The sequence below is a fragment of the Nanorana parkeri genome, unplaced genomic scaffold, assembly GCF_000935625.1.
Source record: "Nanorana parkeri isolate BGI_ZX_2015 unplaced genomic scaffold, ASM93562v1 scaffold982, whole genome shotgun sequence".
NCBI lineage: Eukaryota > Metazoa > Chordata > Amphibia > Anura > Dicroglossidae > Nanorana > Nanorana parkeri.
Window position 1 is genome coordinate 284,947 of NW_017307250.1, and position 20,926 is coordinate 305,872.

At 39.0% G+C, this 20,926-nt stretch overlaps 1 protein-coding gene across 1 annotated transcript in view; it reads right to left on the reverse strand.

Moving 5' to 3' along the window:
• Positions 1 to 20,926, reverse strand: part of DNM3 (dynamin 3) — a 212,304-nt gene that overhangs the window by 60,035 nt on the left and 131,343 nt on the right. The window lies entirely within an intron of this gene.

The following is a 20,926-nucleotide window of genomic DNA, read 5'->3' on the forward strand; positions in this document are numbered from 1 at the left end:
GATAAAAAAGTAGATTGTAGTGGGGGGGCTCTACTCCAATCATGGTGTTCTTTTTGCTGCATTAAGAGAGAATTCCATGGGGCTCCACATGCTATATGTTATAAAGGGGCTGTAAGATGCAGGATGCGGTGTAAAATAACATGGTGATTTATGGAAAGATCTATAAATGGCAGCAATTTCTTCTGCAAATCTAGCATCCATACAGGTGCCTATACAAAGAGGTTAGGTGGCAGTTAAAAGTTGGGTTAGGCTGAATTTGCACAAGAGGAGGATTTTAATATCACCATTCAAAGATACTCTACCACCTTCATAATTACTTATAGCTATTGGCTGAAAGAGTAAATACAAAGTGTAGTTGATAATAGAACATGTTTTACCTGAGCTAAGGAAAGCATTGTGTACCATGGGGACTGGTGCTGGGCCCAACTCTTTTCAACCCATTTACTAATGATCTGGGAGATCAAATAGATATCAATGTTGATATGTTTTCTGTTGACACACAATTATGCAGACTTTAAATTACAATTCAGCAGATAAGTGACCTATTACAGAAGGAACCCGAAAATGAAAACATGGGCAGTAGCCCATGGCAAAATAAATTTTAACCTACCTGGCGGTATGATTCTTTTGATTTTCGTAAATTTTTCGGCGCAATTTTTTTCGTTATTTTATTTTTTCCCGTTTTTCTTTCGAATTTCCCGCCGGTTCCGCCCCCGTGCAACGCGTACGCTCGCAAGGGACGGAACCCGGAAGACAGATGCCGGCGTCGGCCGGAGGACACCGCACGGCTCGAGGGACAAGGTAAGTAAATACAGTGGGATATTCCCGAGTGTAGCTCAGGGTATGGAGAAGTAACCCCGAGCTACACTCGGGAATACCGCCAAGGAGGTTAAGCAGCAAAATGTACGTTTATGCAACTAGACCAGGGGAACAGCATTACTCTTTATACATAAAATTAAATTCAGTTGTGCAAAACAGAGATGGAAAAGGACCACTTAATACCAAAGGGCTGATGCATAAACCTTCCGCCCAGAGCAAAGCTGAGTGAATGCCATTCGCATAGCATTACCACCACTATATTTCTTATGCTCCTCTATGCCATCCAGTGCTGGTAATGCCATGCGAATAGCATTAATCCAGCTTTACACTGGGTAGAAGATTTATAGATCAACCCCCAAGTGTCACCATGTGATGTATGAAAAAGAGAGATAAAAAACATGTGATGTTAATATGGTGTTGCTTCTACATAAATCACATGTTACACCACATCTAGATGATAGAGTTATGTTCTGGGCACCATCTAGTAAAAGAAGATATAGGACTTTTGAAGAGGGTTCAGAGGCAGACAACTAAATGAATGAAACAGATGGAAATTCTAATTTACCGTGAAAGATTAACACAATAAGTTATGTGCAGTTGGAAAACAAGATTTTTAAAGGCCACTTTAAGCAAAATGAACTTTGTATCCCGAGCACTGTACAAAGGACCAGTGGATCAGTTGTGTATGGAAGTAAGAAGATTTACTCTTGATTCGACCCTAGTTGAAGGAGTAGTCCTCACAATTCAAAGAAGATGTATTGAGAATTAGCTCTTAATAAGTCCAGCAGGTCTTTATTGATATCAGCAAAAGTCACAAAAAGTAGCCAAATCATTTTAAGATTTCACATATCCCCATTGATCAGGGCTTATGGTGGTGGAATACTCTACAATCTATTGGATCCAGATAGGCTGATTAGAGGTATTATGAAGCATTCATCTAACAGCATTTTATGAAGGAGTTTTTACTTCAAGAATGGTTAAGCTGTAAATTGCTTTACCACATGAAGCAGCAATGGCAAAAACATTAACAGAATAAAAAAAAAAGACTTTATGATTATTTTTTTGCAGCTGGTAACATCTAGAGCTACAATTACTAAAGGCTAAGAAAGCAATATGTTTATCCAGGGAATTCAGCCGATTGCCTTTGAGGGGTCAGAAAAAAATCTCCTCCTCCTGTGTGGCATAATTGGCAACAGTTTTGCATGGAAGTTTCATTCTGCCTTCTGCTGAAGAAAAGCTGCAGGAGTTGTGATTGGTTAAATCTGAAGGATATTATTCTTTCAACCTTATTACCTAGGTAAAGCTGTAATTCCAACGCAGAACAGATCACGATAACTGTGCAGAAGTGCAACATTAGCCAGTAGTGCTAAAGAAAAGGATAGTTATACTGTATCTCTAGTGCTAGTGAAGTGGCTACTTATAATATCGGTGTACCATTAGTCCTTTAGTGTCCTAGTATGCAGGAGCACATGCAAGCCCCTTTAATCACATCAAACTTCTGAATAAACCTTGTGATTCACACAAACACAAATGCCCCTTCTTTCAATGGGCTGCACACAAAAAAAAAATCAACAATCTCTTTCTACTTTGCCTACATATAAAATCAAATGTGTGAAGCAATGATACCTATCAAGACAAAAAGTAAAAAATTTTCGATGTCTGAATAATAATCTGAAATACATATTCTGTATATAGGTCACCCATGGTTAGCACATGAAATCAAACATATAGAGAGCAAAGGTCTACAAATAAAGCAGAAGCAAATTTCTAGCTATAATCACAAACTTTTTTTACTAGACTAATCAGAGGAGAGAAGCTAAATAGAAGGAAGACGTGTAAAAACTAGATGGTGAATGTTTAGTGTCTCAGTGATTTGAAATGTGAAGGAATTAATCTAAGACATTTCTGGTCAGCTACGGCAACTTCACTCACATAATAAACAAACCAAATTCAGAAGAAAGCACTGGGGTAACTGAGTCACAAGAAAGGTATTCATTAGATTTCCTCAATCTGCAAATAGGACCGGTTTGCTGGACTCGAGTGTGTCTCAGCACTGACTCATACGCCAGCAGTCTTCAAGCTGCTTTGGGCTGAAACATTAACACATAGGTCTGGAACCAGCATGTTTGCAATGTATCAGCTTTATAGTACAAGATGTGATCACAATTTCTCTTACTAAAAATAACTTACACATCCATAAGCACACGCTTTGAAAAGAAACATAGTTGAATGTGCTGTGTTTTTTGAAGCTGCTTAGTGATTCGTGACTCAGAATATACAAATACTGTATATCAACTGACATTGTTGTGAAATGCAGACAGCATGAAAAATGATGATCAGAATGTAAGGAACAGTGAAACAGTGTTCTGTAAATGCATAGTAAGGTGTAAATTAAAGCGGGCCTTTAGCCCCTTTCACTAAAAATCACATCAGCATGCAGCTCTGCATGCTGATTTAAAATCATATTTATTTACAAATAGAGTTTATCCCCCTCCTGGTCCATTTTGGCACAAATGATGTAATGTGCCCGAGCTTTGCATCCTGGGAAAGTTACATCAGCAGAGCATTGCTGGAAAATCTCATCTATTATCTAATGATAAGGCATTTTCCTCCCCTGAGATGATGTGCATGGTCACATGTCCTAGTCACATGTGCAAGAGTACCTGGAAGTAAAGGGAGATCTAGTAGCCTGCCCTTAGTTAAAATGACCAATGTCAGAAAACTGGGAAAGAGAAGAGAAATTATCTATGTGTTTGTAGATTGTCATTACTAAACATTTCTAAAGGGCCTTTGTTGTTATTTTAAAGATATGGGTAAAGTTCCTATTTAACTCATAGTCCTAGACCTGTGTATATGGTAACAGCTATAGGTCTACGTCAACATGATAAATGGACAGAATATCCAAGATTGTAGTCTCTGCGAATAAGTTTAAAGTAAAAAAAAAATATGGTAACAGCTATAGGTCTACGTAACATGATAAGTGGACAGAATAGCCAAGATTGTAGTCTCTGCGAATAAGTTTAAAGTCAAATAAAAATGTATTTCTAATAGTCAGCCTGCATAGTAATTATGACCTTCATTTTCACATAACCCTTATGGGGTCCATGCTACTTAGCCACGTATCCTTTACTATATTTAAAACATTAGAATTCTGCACTCCAGGGACATAAAAAAGTCATACAACAAAATCTTTACAGGGCATACCGCGCTTGAACCCTTATCTTAAAATTACTAAGTGAGACCTGTGCAGTTTTTAAACAACAGCTAACCATACATACTACTCATTGGCTCAAAGACTGAATTTTCTATATATGTATTTTTATTCAGGATGATTATGGACATGCTATCGTTGACTGCATACATTTACAGGAACTTGGTGCAAAGAGAACCCCTGTGCTGCTGGGTGCCATACCAGGTGCATGGTCTATAGCTATGCTGTCGCTGTGCCCGGTATATTACCACCACTTATACCCATTACACACACATAATCACATACAGCTCTGACATGAGAAAAGCAACCATAGCCAAACCTAGTTTTATAGCCAGGTATCTCAGGTAACAGGCTTATGAATATTCTATCAGCCAATAAACATAACCTTTGGATCATCCATACAATTCAATTTAGGAACTGCATTTTACAAACATGTATTTTTATTCAGGATGAATTGCCACAAGCTATTTCAGCTTAGATACATCTACTTGGGACCAAACAGAACTGGATCCATGTGCTGTTGGGTAACGTAGCCAGTGAATGATCTATAGTCATATGTTACTGTGCCCTGTATTTTTGCTTTACCTATGCCCATGACACATGGCAATCACATACAGCTTTGACATCTTTACAATTCCATATTTCTTAAAGACCTAAACCTCATGCTCAATTGATGTCCTTATAACCACCCTATGTATTCATGGGCTTATTTTTGCTTGTGGCTCTGCATAACATCAGATGTGTTCTAGGTAGACGGTGTACATCAGATTCAAACTATGTACATTCAGCTCTTTATGAGCAAATCATAGCTATTAGAGTAATCTATATGTTTCTATTCAAGGGCAAATAGCAACCTGTGGTGAATTCTGGGATGATTCTGCAATGCCAGAACAGTTTTGGAATGTACAATGAATATGGTTTAAATAGACTACTAATAGCTATGGTTATCAGCCTAGATGGGAGTAACCTTAAAGAAATATATAGAAGGTGGGTACATAAAAAAGCCGTAATGCATGCTAGAAAAAAAATATTTTTTACATTTATATTTTAGTATCATAGTATTATAGTTATCTATCTATCTATCTATCTATCTATCTATCTATCTATCTATCTATCTATCTATCTATCTATCTATCTATCTATCTATCGATCGATCTCACAGCACTTTCATGAAAACATCTAAAGACTATATTTAGAAGGATCAATACCGGCAGTTCCAAGTTACCTGCTTGATGCCATGGATCCTCTTCTTTTATACAGATCCAATGTGACAAAAAAAAGTATCATCAAAGTTCTTCTATAGTTAACCTTTGAAAGATACCTGAAAAACAAAGGAGGAGCAGTGCAAAAAAAAGGATTGTGTGTGTGTGGGGCCTGATCATCCTATGTGGGGCATTTCACACGAGGCTACTGGTTGTGTCATTGTGTAGAGTATGACTGTTCAAAAAAGGGAGAAGACTTGCCGGCAACAACACCTGAATCGGCACCTCAGATGCATAGTCTATGTCAATGCTATGTCTTTCAAATAAGTTTTATGGGTTTTTGTGCACACATGACAGGTAAGTGTTAAGAAATATTCTCAGTCATCACATTTCAATGTCTGCTTCAGAGCTTCCTATGAACATTATTTTGCAGAGCCAGCAATCATAACCACACCAATGGAACACAGTATTAAGTAACTGTCTGTGGGCAGGTTAGCTGGCTGCATAGTTTAAACTTACAACACATTTTTAAAGAAATGTTACATAATAGATATATTTATAAAAGGGAACATGATTTAATGTAAATGGGAAGTGCATATAAATAGTGCTACTCTAGGTGTCATTGTTATTTTACTACCCACCTAATATCAACATGAAATTTAAATAAACCGCAATAAAGATCTAAAGCTGGATATAAACATGGATAGCAACGGATATGACTATGGATGTCAGCTGATATGAAGTGCACTGAGAATATCAAGGAATTGAAATAAATACATTTTGGTTTTCATGCGTTAATGTTACCATATTTTTCATAATAGTGCTTATAATAAGTATTTGTGCTTGTTATCAATAACCTAGGATAGCACTTTATTCAATGACATCTGAAAGAAAGAAGCTTTATGTCAGTGATATACAAAAACAGTACTGCACCACAGAGCCTCTTACTCTCTGACCCATTAACAAGCATGGGGATTGGATTTAGGCCCTCATTCTTTTCCTTATAATCTAAAATTGTATTAGTCTAAACTGAAAAAGTCTAAAATAGCTAAAAATTCATATATTTTACTAGGGATGCGCCGATACTTTTCAGATACCAGTGCCAATACTTAGCATTTTCATGAGAACTACCAGGGTTGCAGCGGTTGCAGCTGGGACTTGGCTCTGGTGCTCAACCACTGTACTGAAATCATTAGTATGTATTGTTTTATAAAAACTGTCACATGACAATAAACAAAAATGTATCAATACTTGTACTTGCAAAAATGGTATCGGTGCATCACTTTATTTATATTTATAAAAACAAATCATACATAAAAACAGATATGTACAATTTCCCGGAGCTCCGTATGCTCCTTACAAATGACAGCTGCCTCCTAACTTTTGAATTTTTCTCTAGTCTAGTCTTGGAGCTCGAAAAGTATCTGTACATTTACTTGTACCTGAGTATGGTACTTGGTATCGGTGCATCCCTATATTTTACTAAAGTGTTCTAATCAAGGTTAGGAAGGTGTGATACTACTGAAAAAGGATACCCACAAGGCGGTCATGTGGCAAACTTTTGGAAACTAGATTTCCAGTAATTTTCTAGCATATTTTACATTACAAGCCCCCCAATCAATGGTTAGCTTTATTAACCCTTTCGAAACCAGGCCAAAACAAGCAGCATTAGCATGCATTGGTTAACTTGGGTGTAACTTTATGATTAATTAGCATACCTAAATATTTTTTACTTTTTTAAGGACATATAAAATGTTTATATATTACACTGGTTTAATAAAAACCTTGCCTGCAAAAATTACAAAAACAAATATTTTTTATATTTGTTTTAATTAATTTAATCTTTTTTTGTGAATACTATAATTGTATCTGACAATTAAAGTATTAAATAGAGACTGTAGATGAATGTATGGGAGGCCATAGAAAAATGTACCCCCAGAATGGGACTAAAAATAATTAAGTGGAAAAAATATTAGTAGTACAAGCACATTGGGTGACTATTTTTTATTCCTTACCAGGAAAACCATAAAGATTAATAAATGATAAATGTAAGAAAATATTTTACATACCCTTCAAAATGAAAGTTAAACTGGGACATATTACATTTCTCCAATACTAAACTCACTAGACGATACCCATTTCTGACAAGGTCCAAAAAGGCTGTACTGTTGGGGTGTATGCATTCTAGGGATGCTAATCCTTGAATATTCTAAAAATAATATGTTTTATGTGCAATTACACTTTTAGAGAAAAATAAAAATGAAACCACATTCAAAAGAATGCTACAGTCTGGATTCTGCAACCGGTAATGCAAGTTGATGAAAAACTTGAATAAAAGTCAAGACTATCTCAGTTAATATGCAATATTAATATTTTGGAAACTTGTTAACTTTCCTTGCAGCACCAAGACCATTAGTGCCATAACTGGTAGAACACAATGGAAAGTAGACAGAATAAGGATTCAGAGATCAGTTCAGTAGGCTGCACTTGAATTGCTGCAAAGTGGCAGTAATTATGCAATATGATCTCGAAATGAATGATTCGTTGTATTATCTATTGCTCTTAGGTTCTGTGTCAGCCACTGATGTGATTCCATTTTTACCATCTCTATGTTGTATGACAATACAGAGTTATGACCTTAGCTGTCAACTGTCAAGCAATGTGGGGAAAACAGCAAACATTGATGTCGCCTCAGTCACCCTACTTAGTACTTAGTACCCGCCTGTCTGAAAATGCTCCTAGATAACACAAGCTTTTTTGCATTAACATTACCAAGTACTTTTTGAGTATGATTTCTGATTGTTTATTTATGCAACACCTTTGTTCATATTTATTATGGTGTACAAGAGGATCAAGGATGAGAACTTCTGTCTCATAGCAATAACAATCTGTGTGGAAAACAATAGGTAAAGTAGTTGTAGTACCAGCAGCAGAGACTCAAAGCAAAATCATATTACTCTGCTTCAAGGAAATCTGAAACCTATTAAAATACTCAAAAACTGAAGTAAGACATACACAGTATAGCAGGCAGCCAAATGTGCCCCATCTTATGCTAACAGTTCTGCAGCAGCCTGCTTTCACAATGTATTGCTAAATCTCCTGGAAAAAACAAAGCTTCTCAAAATATAGTGCTCAACCTTTCGCCAGCCCTAAGCACTGGCATGTAGGGATGGGGGAACACTGTCTTATTCAAGATGGCTTTCAAAAAGAAATAGCATTTTTTGGGGCTTCATTGGGCAGGCACTCTTAAGGTATTTTCAATTTCTGGCCGCTTTGCCTCTAGCTTTGAGTTTCTTGAATAGGTTGCATGTTTACTTTAAGGTTAATACAGTGCTTATCTACACTAGAATATGAATTGTCTTTTTATGTGATGAGATACATTTTACTTCTCAAAGTTTTTCTCAAAGACTCCAAATAACCCTTTTGGCTTATTTCAAAGTAAAAAAAAAAAAAAATAGAAGAAAAATTCTTGCTTGCTTCCCCTGATCCTTGTCTTTTTCTGCTGTGTTTGTAAAAGACTGTGACAGCAGCAGCCAATTTCATATGTGACTCCACCCAATTAAACTGGCAGCTGCAGCATTATGTTTAGAAATGTAAATGGTCTGAAAATGATGGTTAGTGAGGATGGAGCCAACAACCAGACATGTTACCAGTGATGGTTTAAAGTTTGACATGCAGCAGTTATTAAGACAATTTAGTGATGTATTAATTAAATAAATACTATTGCTAGAAAAATTATTCTGAAGTGACATACCAATAGGCAACATCAGTAACAACTGAACTGGCCAGACTTAAAGATTCCAGCTGATTTAAAGAGAGAAGCCCAGGTTTTTAACATTTGTCCATGGAAATGGTATTGGCATGCACACTTACAGCTGAACATCAGGCAGATATAAAAGTCACACATTATAGTAGCTCTGTATTTTTTTTAAATAAATCATTGAATGTGACTAGTGTACTGTAAGTGCCTCAATTTGACTTGGTATGAGCCTTTGGCAATCCCTTAAACAGCAGCATTGATGAGCCAATCAAGTGTGGTGCATGAAAATGTTCTTACAAATGACATTTTGACAGGAGGAGAGAGCAGAGCGAATAGATGGATGATCTCATCAGTCATGAGTTGTTTCTCTTTAACTCTCCAGTCACAAGGCTGGCTTTGTCACTTGTGCACAAACAGGAAGTGTAGGAGAGCAGCACACCCCAAGGTTCTAACATTCTGAAAGGCCAAAACATTTACCATAATATTCTATTATTTTAAAAAAGTGAGATGCTTCTATTCCAATACTGACCTTAACATGAATTTGATTGATTACAAGGAGTTTAATTATACGGTGAGTTAATATTGTTTTCAACATTTCCCATAACCAACATTTTTGACGTTTGTTAGAAATGCGTGTTGATGAAGTGAAATACTGAGAAGGCAAGTAAGGAACCCATGGCAACAACTGTACATATTTAAGAGGGCCAATTATTGGCATATCTGGTCCTTGGTGGGTTCATAGATGCACCTAGTGCTAATAATGATGATGACCTAGTGCTAATAATGATGATGCTCAGAAGTGAAGTAGTTCATCAACACCAATCACCAATCCAAATTCTCTACAACCAGATTACGGGGAGCCTACCAGTCTGCTGTCAATCATATACTCCCCCCCTCAGGGGTTCAAACACCTGCCTCCCACTAACAGTGTGCTCTTTACAAGCAGCAAGTGCTTCACTTTGAAAGACAAATCATAGAGGGACAGAAACCAACATGTAACCCTCAGATTTTGCTCCTAGGCATGAGCCATCCATGTTATGTTAGCATGGTCTGTTATTAGCTGGATGTGATGCTCCAGCAATTAGTACTATAAACCCTTCAAGGCCCACCAAATGACTAAACACTCTTGCTTCACAATGCCACAATTTCTCTCTGCTGGCCTCAGCTTCCGACTCAAATTGACCACCGGGTGTTCCTTTCCAGTTACCACTTGGACAGCACAACCTCCAGTCCTACACTAGGAGCATTGGTTTGGGACTCAAATTATTTGTTGAAGGGATACTACGCTGGCTGTAGACATAAAGCCTGCTTCAAACTTTGGAAAGCCTTTTCAACCATCGGATTCCACTTAATCACTATGGAGTTCTTGCCTTTGGTCAGGTCGGTTAAAGGATAACTATGCAGTGAGTGAATTACACTTATCCTCATAGTTAGAGCTGACGTGTGACATTGAAACTGTCACACGTCGGCTCTATTGATTGGGAAGTGAGCGAAAACATACTGCTGACCCACTTGCTGATCATCTTTCTGCAGAAAGCGGTGACTGCCAGTCATCGCTCTCCACAGGGAATTCCCCATCTCCGATCCTCCAGCACTGACTGAAGGGACGGACAGGAGAGGGAGCGGGCACAGCTGGTTCTGCTTCTGAGTGGATCTCAACAGTATTGTCGGCTGTATGCTGAGTTGCGGGACCCGGGAGGACACATTATATGTCCTCCCGTGACCCTGAGAACTATGGGGTAAAAAAAGTTGCCCCATAGTTCTCCCTAAAGGGTGCTGCTACAAATGTAAAATTTGGGATACACTTACCATAGTACCCAACAATAACCAGAAGTGTCCTCACTTGTTTCTTGGTGACATGTGAATTCCAGTCACTGATTGCTTGATGTGCATCCCAGATACCAGTTTTCATTTAACCCTGTGGTAAATTTTTTGGGGTTTGCTGCTAAACCAGTTTTCCTGATGCAATGCAGGACAGTCTGCACGTTGGCAAAGTGACTTTTCCAGTGTGTGCTCAAAATAACTATGTAATCTAGACAGGCCCCTGCAAAGGGTTGATGAGACCTAAGAATATTGTCCATCATTCTCTGGAATGTTGCAGGAAACTCCTTGTAGTCCAAAGGGCATTCAGACATACTGAAACAAACCCTGCAGGGTCCAGAATCTTTTATTTTGCTTCCTCTGTCAGGGGAACGTGCCTGTATTCCCTAGTATGACCAGGGGTGGTCCAGGGGTGGTCAAAAATCTGCCTGGACCCAATCTCTCAAGCAGTTCATCAACTTTGGTACTTTATTCTCTTCCTGGAAATTATTGCAAAATCCTACGGAGCCATGCGGCATGGAAACCAAGACTCTAGGGTTACACTGTCCACTTTGAGACTTTTCTATAAACCCAATGTCTAACATTCCCTGTACCTCCTCTGCCACTGCCTGTCTATGGGCTCCTGGAATTCGATAAGACTTAAGATAGACACAAACCTTAAGGTATGTTACGGTATCATGTTCTTTTCCCTCAGTGCATCTGGGTATCTCTGAGATAGATCCTTATTCTGCTGCAGAGATTATTTTACTTCCTGTTTTTGTAAATGACCTTAAAGAGAACTATGGGCAAAAAAGGTTGGGCCATAGTTCTCTTTTAATATGTAGTAAGGCCATGTATACAATTATGGTTATATATGCAGTAGATAGCAAGTATTGTAGCTATTGCAAGCAAGTTAACACTTTGTGAATCTGACTATTCAGTCTGATGAGTGCAGAAAATAATCTACTTTTCCATATTATTTTTCTCTGTTTGAGATTTCTTTATTATGTGTAGTCCCTTCATACCTACATTTTAAAATGAACTTGCTTTTACAGTTGTATTTGTGCACGGTCACACCTCTTTATCAGCATGGCATAACGAAGCAGGTCATCACTAGTTAAGAGCAGCTTAGATCCATGATACCATAAAGATACACTCCTCCCTGCTCCTTCTTGAGCTGTTCTTTCAATCAATGACTTTGGGAAGAGTTTGGCACAGAAGAGAGCTGCCTATTTGCAAGTTAGGAGTGCTCCTATAGCAAGAAAAGTCAGGAAATATGGTAATTGGTTATACTAAAAGATTTGGGAAGCTCTGCATCTACAAACACTATTCTGCATTTTAATTGAAGATATAAATGACTGCCCCTAAACTGTAATGAGGCAAATTAATTTCTGGTCATAATATTTTATAAAGGAATTGGTCCTACCATTGACAAGTTCTAAAAAGCCACATGCACCAAAAACTAAGGTATAAGCTACCAGACTCATGGCCCCCAGCAAAAATCACAGTGACGGCAATAAAGAGAAAACCAGATGTTTAATGCATAACATATTTTGCAGTAAAGAGGTTACAAGGTTAATTTTCAAAACTAACTGAGGGGGTTATATTAGAACAAGGTATGATGCCTTGCCTACCATATTGAATAGTAAGTTACTACAGACAGCAAGAATAAGGGGGTTAGTCTTTGAAGTTTTCTTTGAATGTTGTCCCCTGCTCTCCTGGAAACAGTCAGGATAACCTGCCATTCCCCGGTTTCATTACATTTGGAACAGCCTCATTAAAGGTCAGATCTTGGGTCCAGCATGCTAAAAGAAATGGTAGTTGCTGGGAAAAAGTGGCCTACTTGGATGAACAATTAACACAGCCGACTAGTGCTGGTGGAATTTTGTATGATTCAATTTAAGCATGAAATGTAAAAGGGACTGCAGTTGGCCAAACACATAAAGACTATGCTGCCTGGGTTTGTGTGGAATATACATTACTCAAATTTAAAAATTCAATCAATTGACGATGCTGCTTTTGACACTTCCCCTCACTGTGCACTGGCACTGTATCTGAGATTTGGTGGGAGGGCTACAGAGAGGGAGGGGGGATATTTGTACTGGGGCAATTTGGGCTGGTGGGGATTTGTAGTGGGAGGAGTTGGTCATTTTTGGTTGTTCACTGGCATGTGTTTTACACACTTGCACTCAGTGCTTGATGCATTCCTGAGTCCTGATCTCTATGCACCATGCACTCTTGAGCCCTGCACTCTGTCCATTACACAGTCCTGAGCCTTGCACTCTGTGCGTTACACACTACTGAGTCCTACACTTTGTGCATAACACACTCCTAAGCCATGTGCTATGCTCATTATGCACTCCTGGACCCTGAATTCTGTGACTTATGTGCTACCGAACCCTGTGCATTGTGTGCACTATGCACCCCTGAGCCTTGCACTCTGTACATTATATACTGCTGACCTCTGCTCTTTGCGCATTACATACTCCTGAGCCTGCACTCGTGAGTTAAGTACTCGTGAGCCTTGCATTCTGTTACTTACACACTCCTGACCCCTGCACTCTGTGCGTTAAACACTCCTGAGCCCTGCGCTACTTACACTGTGTTGTGCATTTTATACTCCTAGTAAATCAAAGTAAATCACTGTCGCGCTGATGAAGGATCCCTGTGCGGACCCGAAACGTTAGCACCGTATGACAGTATGTGACATTGGGTATTGAATAAACATATCAATACTTTAAAAACCCTTCAAGTGTGTCCCGGTGATTTACTTTTATTTACTATTAGTGTTTTGCACGGCGCTATTTGGGTGGTCACCTTGGCACCACATATACCTTGTGGTTTTGAGACCGTGGCAGTGCGAATGGGATTTGGACTTTGTTGTCATTTCATACTCCTGACCACCGCATTTTGTTGCTGGGCTGTATTTAACATACTCCTGATCACTATTGTCTAAGTTTATTATATACTCTGAAACCTGACCCATGCACTTTTTTGTGCTATATTGTACATTGCATACTCCAGGCCACCTCAGTCCTCTACTCCGTATGCCCCGTGTCTTTTACAATCCTAGCAAGGCAACAAAACTTCATCATAGCAGCAATTATGGAAATTGTATGAAACTTTACTCTATACAGTTCATCGGTATGTCAGTACAGGACTCCACCCCCAGTCTGACAGATGTATATTCCTCACTGGACTGTTTACAACTCTTTACAATAAGGCTCATAAAGGGTCTTTCTTGAGGATTCATGCTAATGAAAGTTTACAACATCCTGCTCTGCTCCAGCTTTAGTTATCTTGAAGGAAATAGATGATGGCTCTGCTTTTTGTTGTCTTAAGCTGGCTGTGTTTTTTTTAAGGGTGTTTTAATCTGATCTGTGGGTTTTCAAGTTATAACCTTCTCCACCAGAGACATAGGAATGTGCTAACTTGCACATTTTGGATAAATTAGGGTGGCACTATGTTCAATAGGACTTCTCCATTCTCCCCACTTAGTTTGGGGTTCATCAGAACTCATTATTCTCACACTGACACATTTGGGGATATGCATTAGGTAAATAAAAGGTCACAAAATGACCATATGCACAGGTAGATGCAGTCACTGTGCAAACAGACTTTTCATCCCAGTCAAATGATATGCAAGTGGATAATAAGCAGAAGATGATTATTTTTTTCATGTGTTGACGACAGAAAAAAATACAATCATTTTTGTTTTATAACCAACCTGTTTATGACAATTATTCATCATCAGTCTTGGAAAATATATATTGCTAGTAGCTGAAACTGGGTTGTTCATGAGCACAAACTTAACAATGAAATGATAAAGTCAGACAGCCACAGAACCTTTGCCAAATAGGCAAATGGTTCTGTACATGATTGCCTTCATATAAACTAGTAGATTCACGGGATGCAATCATAGAGTGGGGGTACAGATTTAGTGTTTGCTTTGTCCAATCACCCTCAGGCCTTCTGAATTATGCAAAGTGCTCCATACTTGCACTTGCAGTCTCATCTCTGCCATCCATACATGCTGGTCAATAGGGAGGAAAAAGGGAAAGCTGCAGGTGCTAGCTTATCAGAAGCAACTATCAACAAATGAAACAGGCATTCTAACCTGTTCGGTCAATCATGCTTTCACGTCCATAGGGCACTCAGAGACATGAGATCATTGCCCAAACTGGCTGGATGGCGTGATTAACATTTAATGCTTACAGTGTATCTAAGACAAACACTTTTTTGGGACAGAGTAGTGCCAGGTTTATATTGATGTCTGTGTCCCTGCTGAGGAGATTCACCTGCAGGAATTTCAAGACTAAAAGTGAGGAAAAATTTTAAATGAGTTGTCATTGAAATAGGAATAGAGGAGAAATCTTCCAATGTGCACACTTGTTCTTGGGACAGCAGTCTAAAAGAGGATTTACCTTACTTTGGTGAAATCTCCTTTCAGTAAGGAAAATCCTCTTTTAGACAGCTTTCCCAAGAACAAGTGTCTCGAGACAGGAAACAAGGGAAATCTCCCCAGTGGAACAAAAAAATTGGCCAGGGATTTTAACAATTACCTACTTCATGAAAAACAAAAAGTTGTTGGTTTAGATATACTTTATATCATTGATATAATTTCAGTGAATGGCTGCAAAGTTGTATACTGTGGGTTAAAACTTGAATGAATAGAGGAGCAAAGTCAAATATTAATTAAAATGCACAAAATTAATCGCTGATTAAATATTGATTTCAATAATATTCTCTGTGGCGAAATGCACTGTATGATTTGCAAATGTGTCAGTGCTGCGGACATATTTAAATAACTTACAAACACACTTTGCTGCTTAATCAGAATTCTTAGTGCTTTTTACTGTTCATTCAATCTCAAAGGACAATTGCATCTTGCACTAAATTACACTGTATAGATTCTAGAAACAGGTTGTAAGAAATGGATGGATTGTGCCAAATAAAATATTTTTTTTTTGCTAACTAAACTGTTTCAGGGACATCTAGAATTAAGTAGAAGTATTGTGAATCTTTACAGTGATAAAGCTCCTAAAGTTCACCAAACACATTACAATTGCATGTACAATCCCTTTTAGATCTATATATAAATATAAAGATCTCTATATAACTATAAAGTGCAAAGGCCAGCCTGACACAATAAAAAATTGATTGGACAGTTTAGGCAGTACATAGTATTGGTAAATTTAAAGAAAATTGTATAGAGATTGTAACACGTATGGTAAGCTAAAAGCTTTGAGCTCCCTTATTATGCTACTTATCCAGCCATTATAACATCCTAGGCCATCTCTTGGACCAGCCCTGGGTCACACAGCTTCAGGAGTCATGGAGTGTGATTAAATAATATATAGAAAGCACTGAGACAGAAATAGGGTCAACCACCAGTGTACTAGTTGCTGGTATTTTTTTAAACATTGGTAATAAAACAATTTACTTGCTAAAAATCTGATCTACTGTTCACTTATTCTGATGTTACTGTATTATACCGCAAGAAATAGCTCTGACTGGAATTTTCCCGTAAGACTTCAACGAGTATCTTTACCTTCCAGAACATAATAAATTTAGTTATACATGTTTAGAAACCACTTTGCATTCAAAACCTTATGAGTAAAAATTAATCACGGGCTGAAAATCAACAAACTTTCAGACTGTTAAAGCTGATCACTATTTCTTTTAGTTGTTACTGAAAATGTTCATGCAGATTTTATGCTCTGATAGAATTCAGATTTGTGCCTCTATTGTTAAAATAGTTTCTACGAAAACACTATTTTATTTGCATAGCACAGCCACATATGCCAGGTAGCTTCCCACCAGTGCATAACCTGTAGGCAATTGGTATATACTTCCTCATATTTGTGTGGATTTCCTCTGGGTGCTTTGGATTCCACCCAGAAGTGTTTGTATATCTATCCCTAAAACTCTTAAACCTTTTAAGTTCCCACAGGCATATAATTTAGGGCTGGGGAAATTAACGATTAATTCCTCGATTAATCGTTAAACTTTTTGATCGATTAAAATTCTTTTGATCGAAAATGAAAACTCACCTCTCCGCTGGGTTCCAGGAGTCCCGTTGGAGATCTGGTGACGTCACGGACATCGATGTCAACGGACTCCTCCCCCTTCCCCAAGTGGCTCTGTCGGCTATCCTCCCCCCTTCCCTTCATTAGCCGACGGAGCCACTTGGGCCGGTGAGTTTGCCCAAGAAGCACCGAGCTTCTGTCTTATCTTAAACTTATATAAATGCACTATGTGGCTCTCCATTAACCCCCCCCATCTCGCTCCCAAAAATGTGCCCATTGAAATTTACTGATATTATGTTGCAATCAGGTCCTTACATGAAATGGAATGGACAGATGCTGCTACTTCACATATTAAGCTAATACTTATGTTTAAATCACTCTCAGGGCTTTGCTGTTTTACTATACTATGTAAATACATTTGTAATCCAGAACCTTATTATTCTGAGTTGCCCCACCCAAGCGGCAGCCATATTGAGTGGGGCACGTGAGATTAATAACGTGCTGGATTAGTGTGATCCTAGTTCATTTTATTACTTCATTGCTGTGCTGTATGTGTATAGGCCAATGTAGTTGGATCTGTATGTGTGTTATAATTAATCGAAATTAATCGATTAAATAATTTTTCGATTAATCGAACACAAAATTTTTTAATCATTACCAGCTCTAATATAATTACTATTGTGTAGTTAAGTTGATTTGGGTAAGGCCAACCAATGGTCATTATATCAGTTGGCATCTGCAACACCTTGGCCAAAAAATTCAAAGGGGAAAAGTTTATAAGATGTTTTTTCCTGGAAGGCCACCAACGCTTCTCCAAGATTAGAAACAGGACATCTACACAGTTCATGAACAAGCATGAGGGTATGTTAGGGAATGAACGAAGTCCCCCTGTTTGCTGGATTGAAACCCAATAGCAGGGAACAATACCAGGAGAGTCCAGGCTGAGGTACAAGATAGGATGATCCAAAATGCATTGTCAGAGTACAGTCCGGGTCGAGGCAGGCAGCGAGTATCAAAAACGGTGAGACAAGCCAGGGGTCGATAACCAGGAGATCCAAATAGCAGGGAAGAAAGGCAGGAAACAGGAAATGAGGCATCATAGCTGCTTTGGGAATTGCAGAATAACTCAGCAACAAGTCTTGGCTCTGGCTGGAATTTAAACCCAACAGGAGCCAGAGATAACCCCCGTTGTCTGGGCAACAAAGAAGCCACAGGTCACTGGGAACCAATGGGATGGCTAGGGGAGAAGGAGTGCTCGCAAGGCCCTCCCTGGCAATGACCAGCACCCGAAGCAAGTAAGAAGCCACGGCAGCGCCACCCTTTCTGCATAAATGGGAGGCAGATCTTCACCGTACTCTTACCCCGGAGGAGAGGTCTATGATTTTGGACCTTGTATCGACCTCCTCAAATGATGTCCCGATGTTAGAAACCAATTACAAATTGCTATCTGGGTGGTACTATGTTCCCACTAAATTACATGCAGCTAACACCCACCTTGACTCTCAATGCTGGCGGTCGTGTGAAAATCCAGGATCCTTTGCCCACATATGGTGGGAGTGCCCAATAATCAAACCCTACAGGTCGCAGGTCGTGCAGATCATTCATCAGGTATGCAGTGTGCAGCTCCCCCTGGATCCTTGGGTATGCTTGTTCCACCTCACCGTGGATCCACCGAGAGCGTACAAAAAATCGATAGTACCATTTTTGCTGAATGCTGCTAAATCAATTATTCCCAGACATTGGAGATCTGCCCAGGTACCCTCCATTCAGGAATGGTTCCGCACATTGGACTCCACTAGACTCCTGGAGGAACTGATGCATACTGCCGGGGACTCTTACTCTACCTTCTACAGAAGATGGGCTTGCTTGTTGTCTTTTAAGGACTCAGCATCCTGTAATGCTCACCTATCTGATCCTATGGGCCAACCCCAAGTGGGCACATGAGTTAATACTTGCCCACATTGTGTCAGGCTAGGGAATGCGCCCCCCAGGGCTTCCCTACTCTGAAGAGGTGCCTTGTGCATCCATGGAAATGTGATTACTTCTAAGGGTTATGTAAACAATATATGATTACAGACCTGGAGCAAGGAATTGTCTTTGTCCCCCCTTTATGTCTTATTTTCTTTTTTTGGGGTTCTGAACGCTGTTCCTTGTATGGTACCCTGCATTTGGACTGCTGTTAATGACTTTAAAAACATGGATACATGGTGCCTATATGATTGTATTGTGTGCACTCTATATTGAAAACCAATAAAACTGAAATAATTAAAAAGAAGCCAGGGCAGCGACACATGCATATGCGACGCACGCACGTCACGCATGCGCTCATGCACGCACCCACAGCCTGCCGCCGGGCACCAAATCACCCCCAGAAGGACCCTACAATCTTCCCCGGACCCCAGGTAGGAGGGCATCCCTGGTTCCACCACAGGGTACCCGTTTCTATTCTTCAAAGGGACCTATAATGGTTTTAGGTAAATGCTGTATTCATTTTTAGTTTGGATTTTAAATCGCTGAGTAGACAAGGAGAGAGATCTGGAGATTAAGGCACTCTTGTTGCACATTCAGCTGTGTGGAAAATCAGAGCTTGAGCTTTTCAGTTCTGCAAAGAATGTAATTGTTGAGCAAAGCAGCTAAAGTTAGCCTGGTAAATATATATACTATTCAACATTATTGCTCTTTAAAATGTAATTAATCAGCTGGATGGAGCTTGCATGTTTAACTGTCATCTTATGTTTAAAACTAGTTTGGATTGTAAGTTCCCTTGGATAAATATATATATATTTTTTTACAGGATTATTAGCATCACAAATTCTGTACGTAACCAAATCTCCTAATTAGAATGTCTGCATAAAAAAACATAAACATTGGCACTACAGTCATAATTTAACTGCTTTAAATTCATAATGCCACATATTTTTTATCGCAAACCCTCAACATGTAAATGCAGCAAATTTAACACCCACAGAATCCACCAGCACTCTTCTACAGATTCAAGGAAACATGTGTTCATATATTAAAAAGAAAGCAGAGACCATGGGGGGTAACAGTCGGTACAGAACAAGCGGCTGGAAGTAAGCAAACCAAGATGTGAACCATCTTACTTATCCATTTATAGCTGCATATATGAATTTCTCTATGTCCCATGTAGAAGGGAAGGAAGCCAAAACAAACATGGGAGCACCTCAGAAAAATCCAGTCTGGAAAGGTTGGACACAAAGCTGTAGTTATTGCTGCGAGCCAGGCATGTATTTGGATATTCTGTAGATACATAAAGCCAGTTCTGAGCTTGCTGGTAAATGGATATCCTGTTCTAAGACTGAAGAGGATGGTGCTTGAGATTTGTCTCTGGCACTCCGACACAAATATTGTTTGGAAAAAGGAAAGCAATAATACAGTTTTTAATACAACTTGGGAGGCAGAATGTTTTGGGGTCAGGTTTGAGGCAAGCTGTCAAGTGAAAATAAAAGTGAGGGAATGAAGGCAATTTAGAGCATTTCACTAACATGCTGGTAGGGTAGTGCCTGATTTTATTTTTTACCATTGTTGAACGCCTCTTGTTGATAATTAAATAATATTTTACACTTGCCTAGTGAGTTACGCTTAATAAGATATACATATTTTATGGATTTGTTTGATGCCATGAAATTGTAGTGTAAGGGCCTGTTCACAATACAATGTTGTTCTTCTTAATGCATATATACATCGAGGAGTATTGTGCCGCACTGTGTTAGGCAGCCCAATTTAAAATCAATAGACTGCAGTACACCTCAACACATAAATAAATTGTACAGGCTGCATCTGTTTTGCAGTGCAGCACACTGGAATGCACACTGTGCATTTTGGTATGCTGCGGTGCATTGCAGCACAGGTGTGTTGCTTTGAAAGGCACTGCACCAAACCCAGGCACATACTGTGTGTTACCACAATGTGCATATGTGAATGGCCCGTAAAGGGTTGCCTTGCTAACTAGTAGCGAGATATATGAGCTTGGAGAGGACAGGCCGGAGATGTACCTGTTTATCTGACATCACTGATATTGCTAATTATTTATCATTATAGATCATTAGTAAGATGGAGTGGGCCAAAGCTTGATCTCTCTACT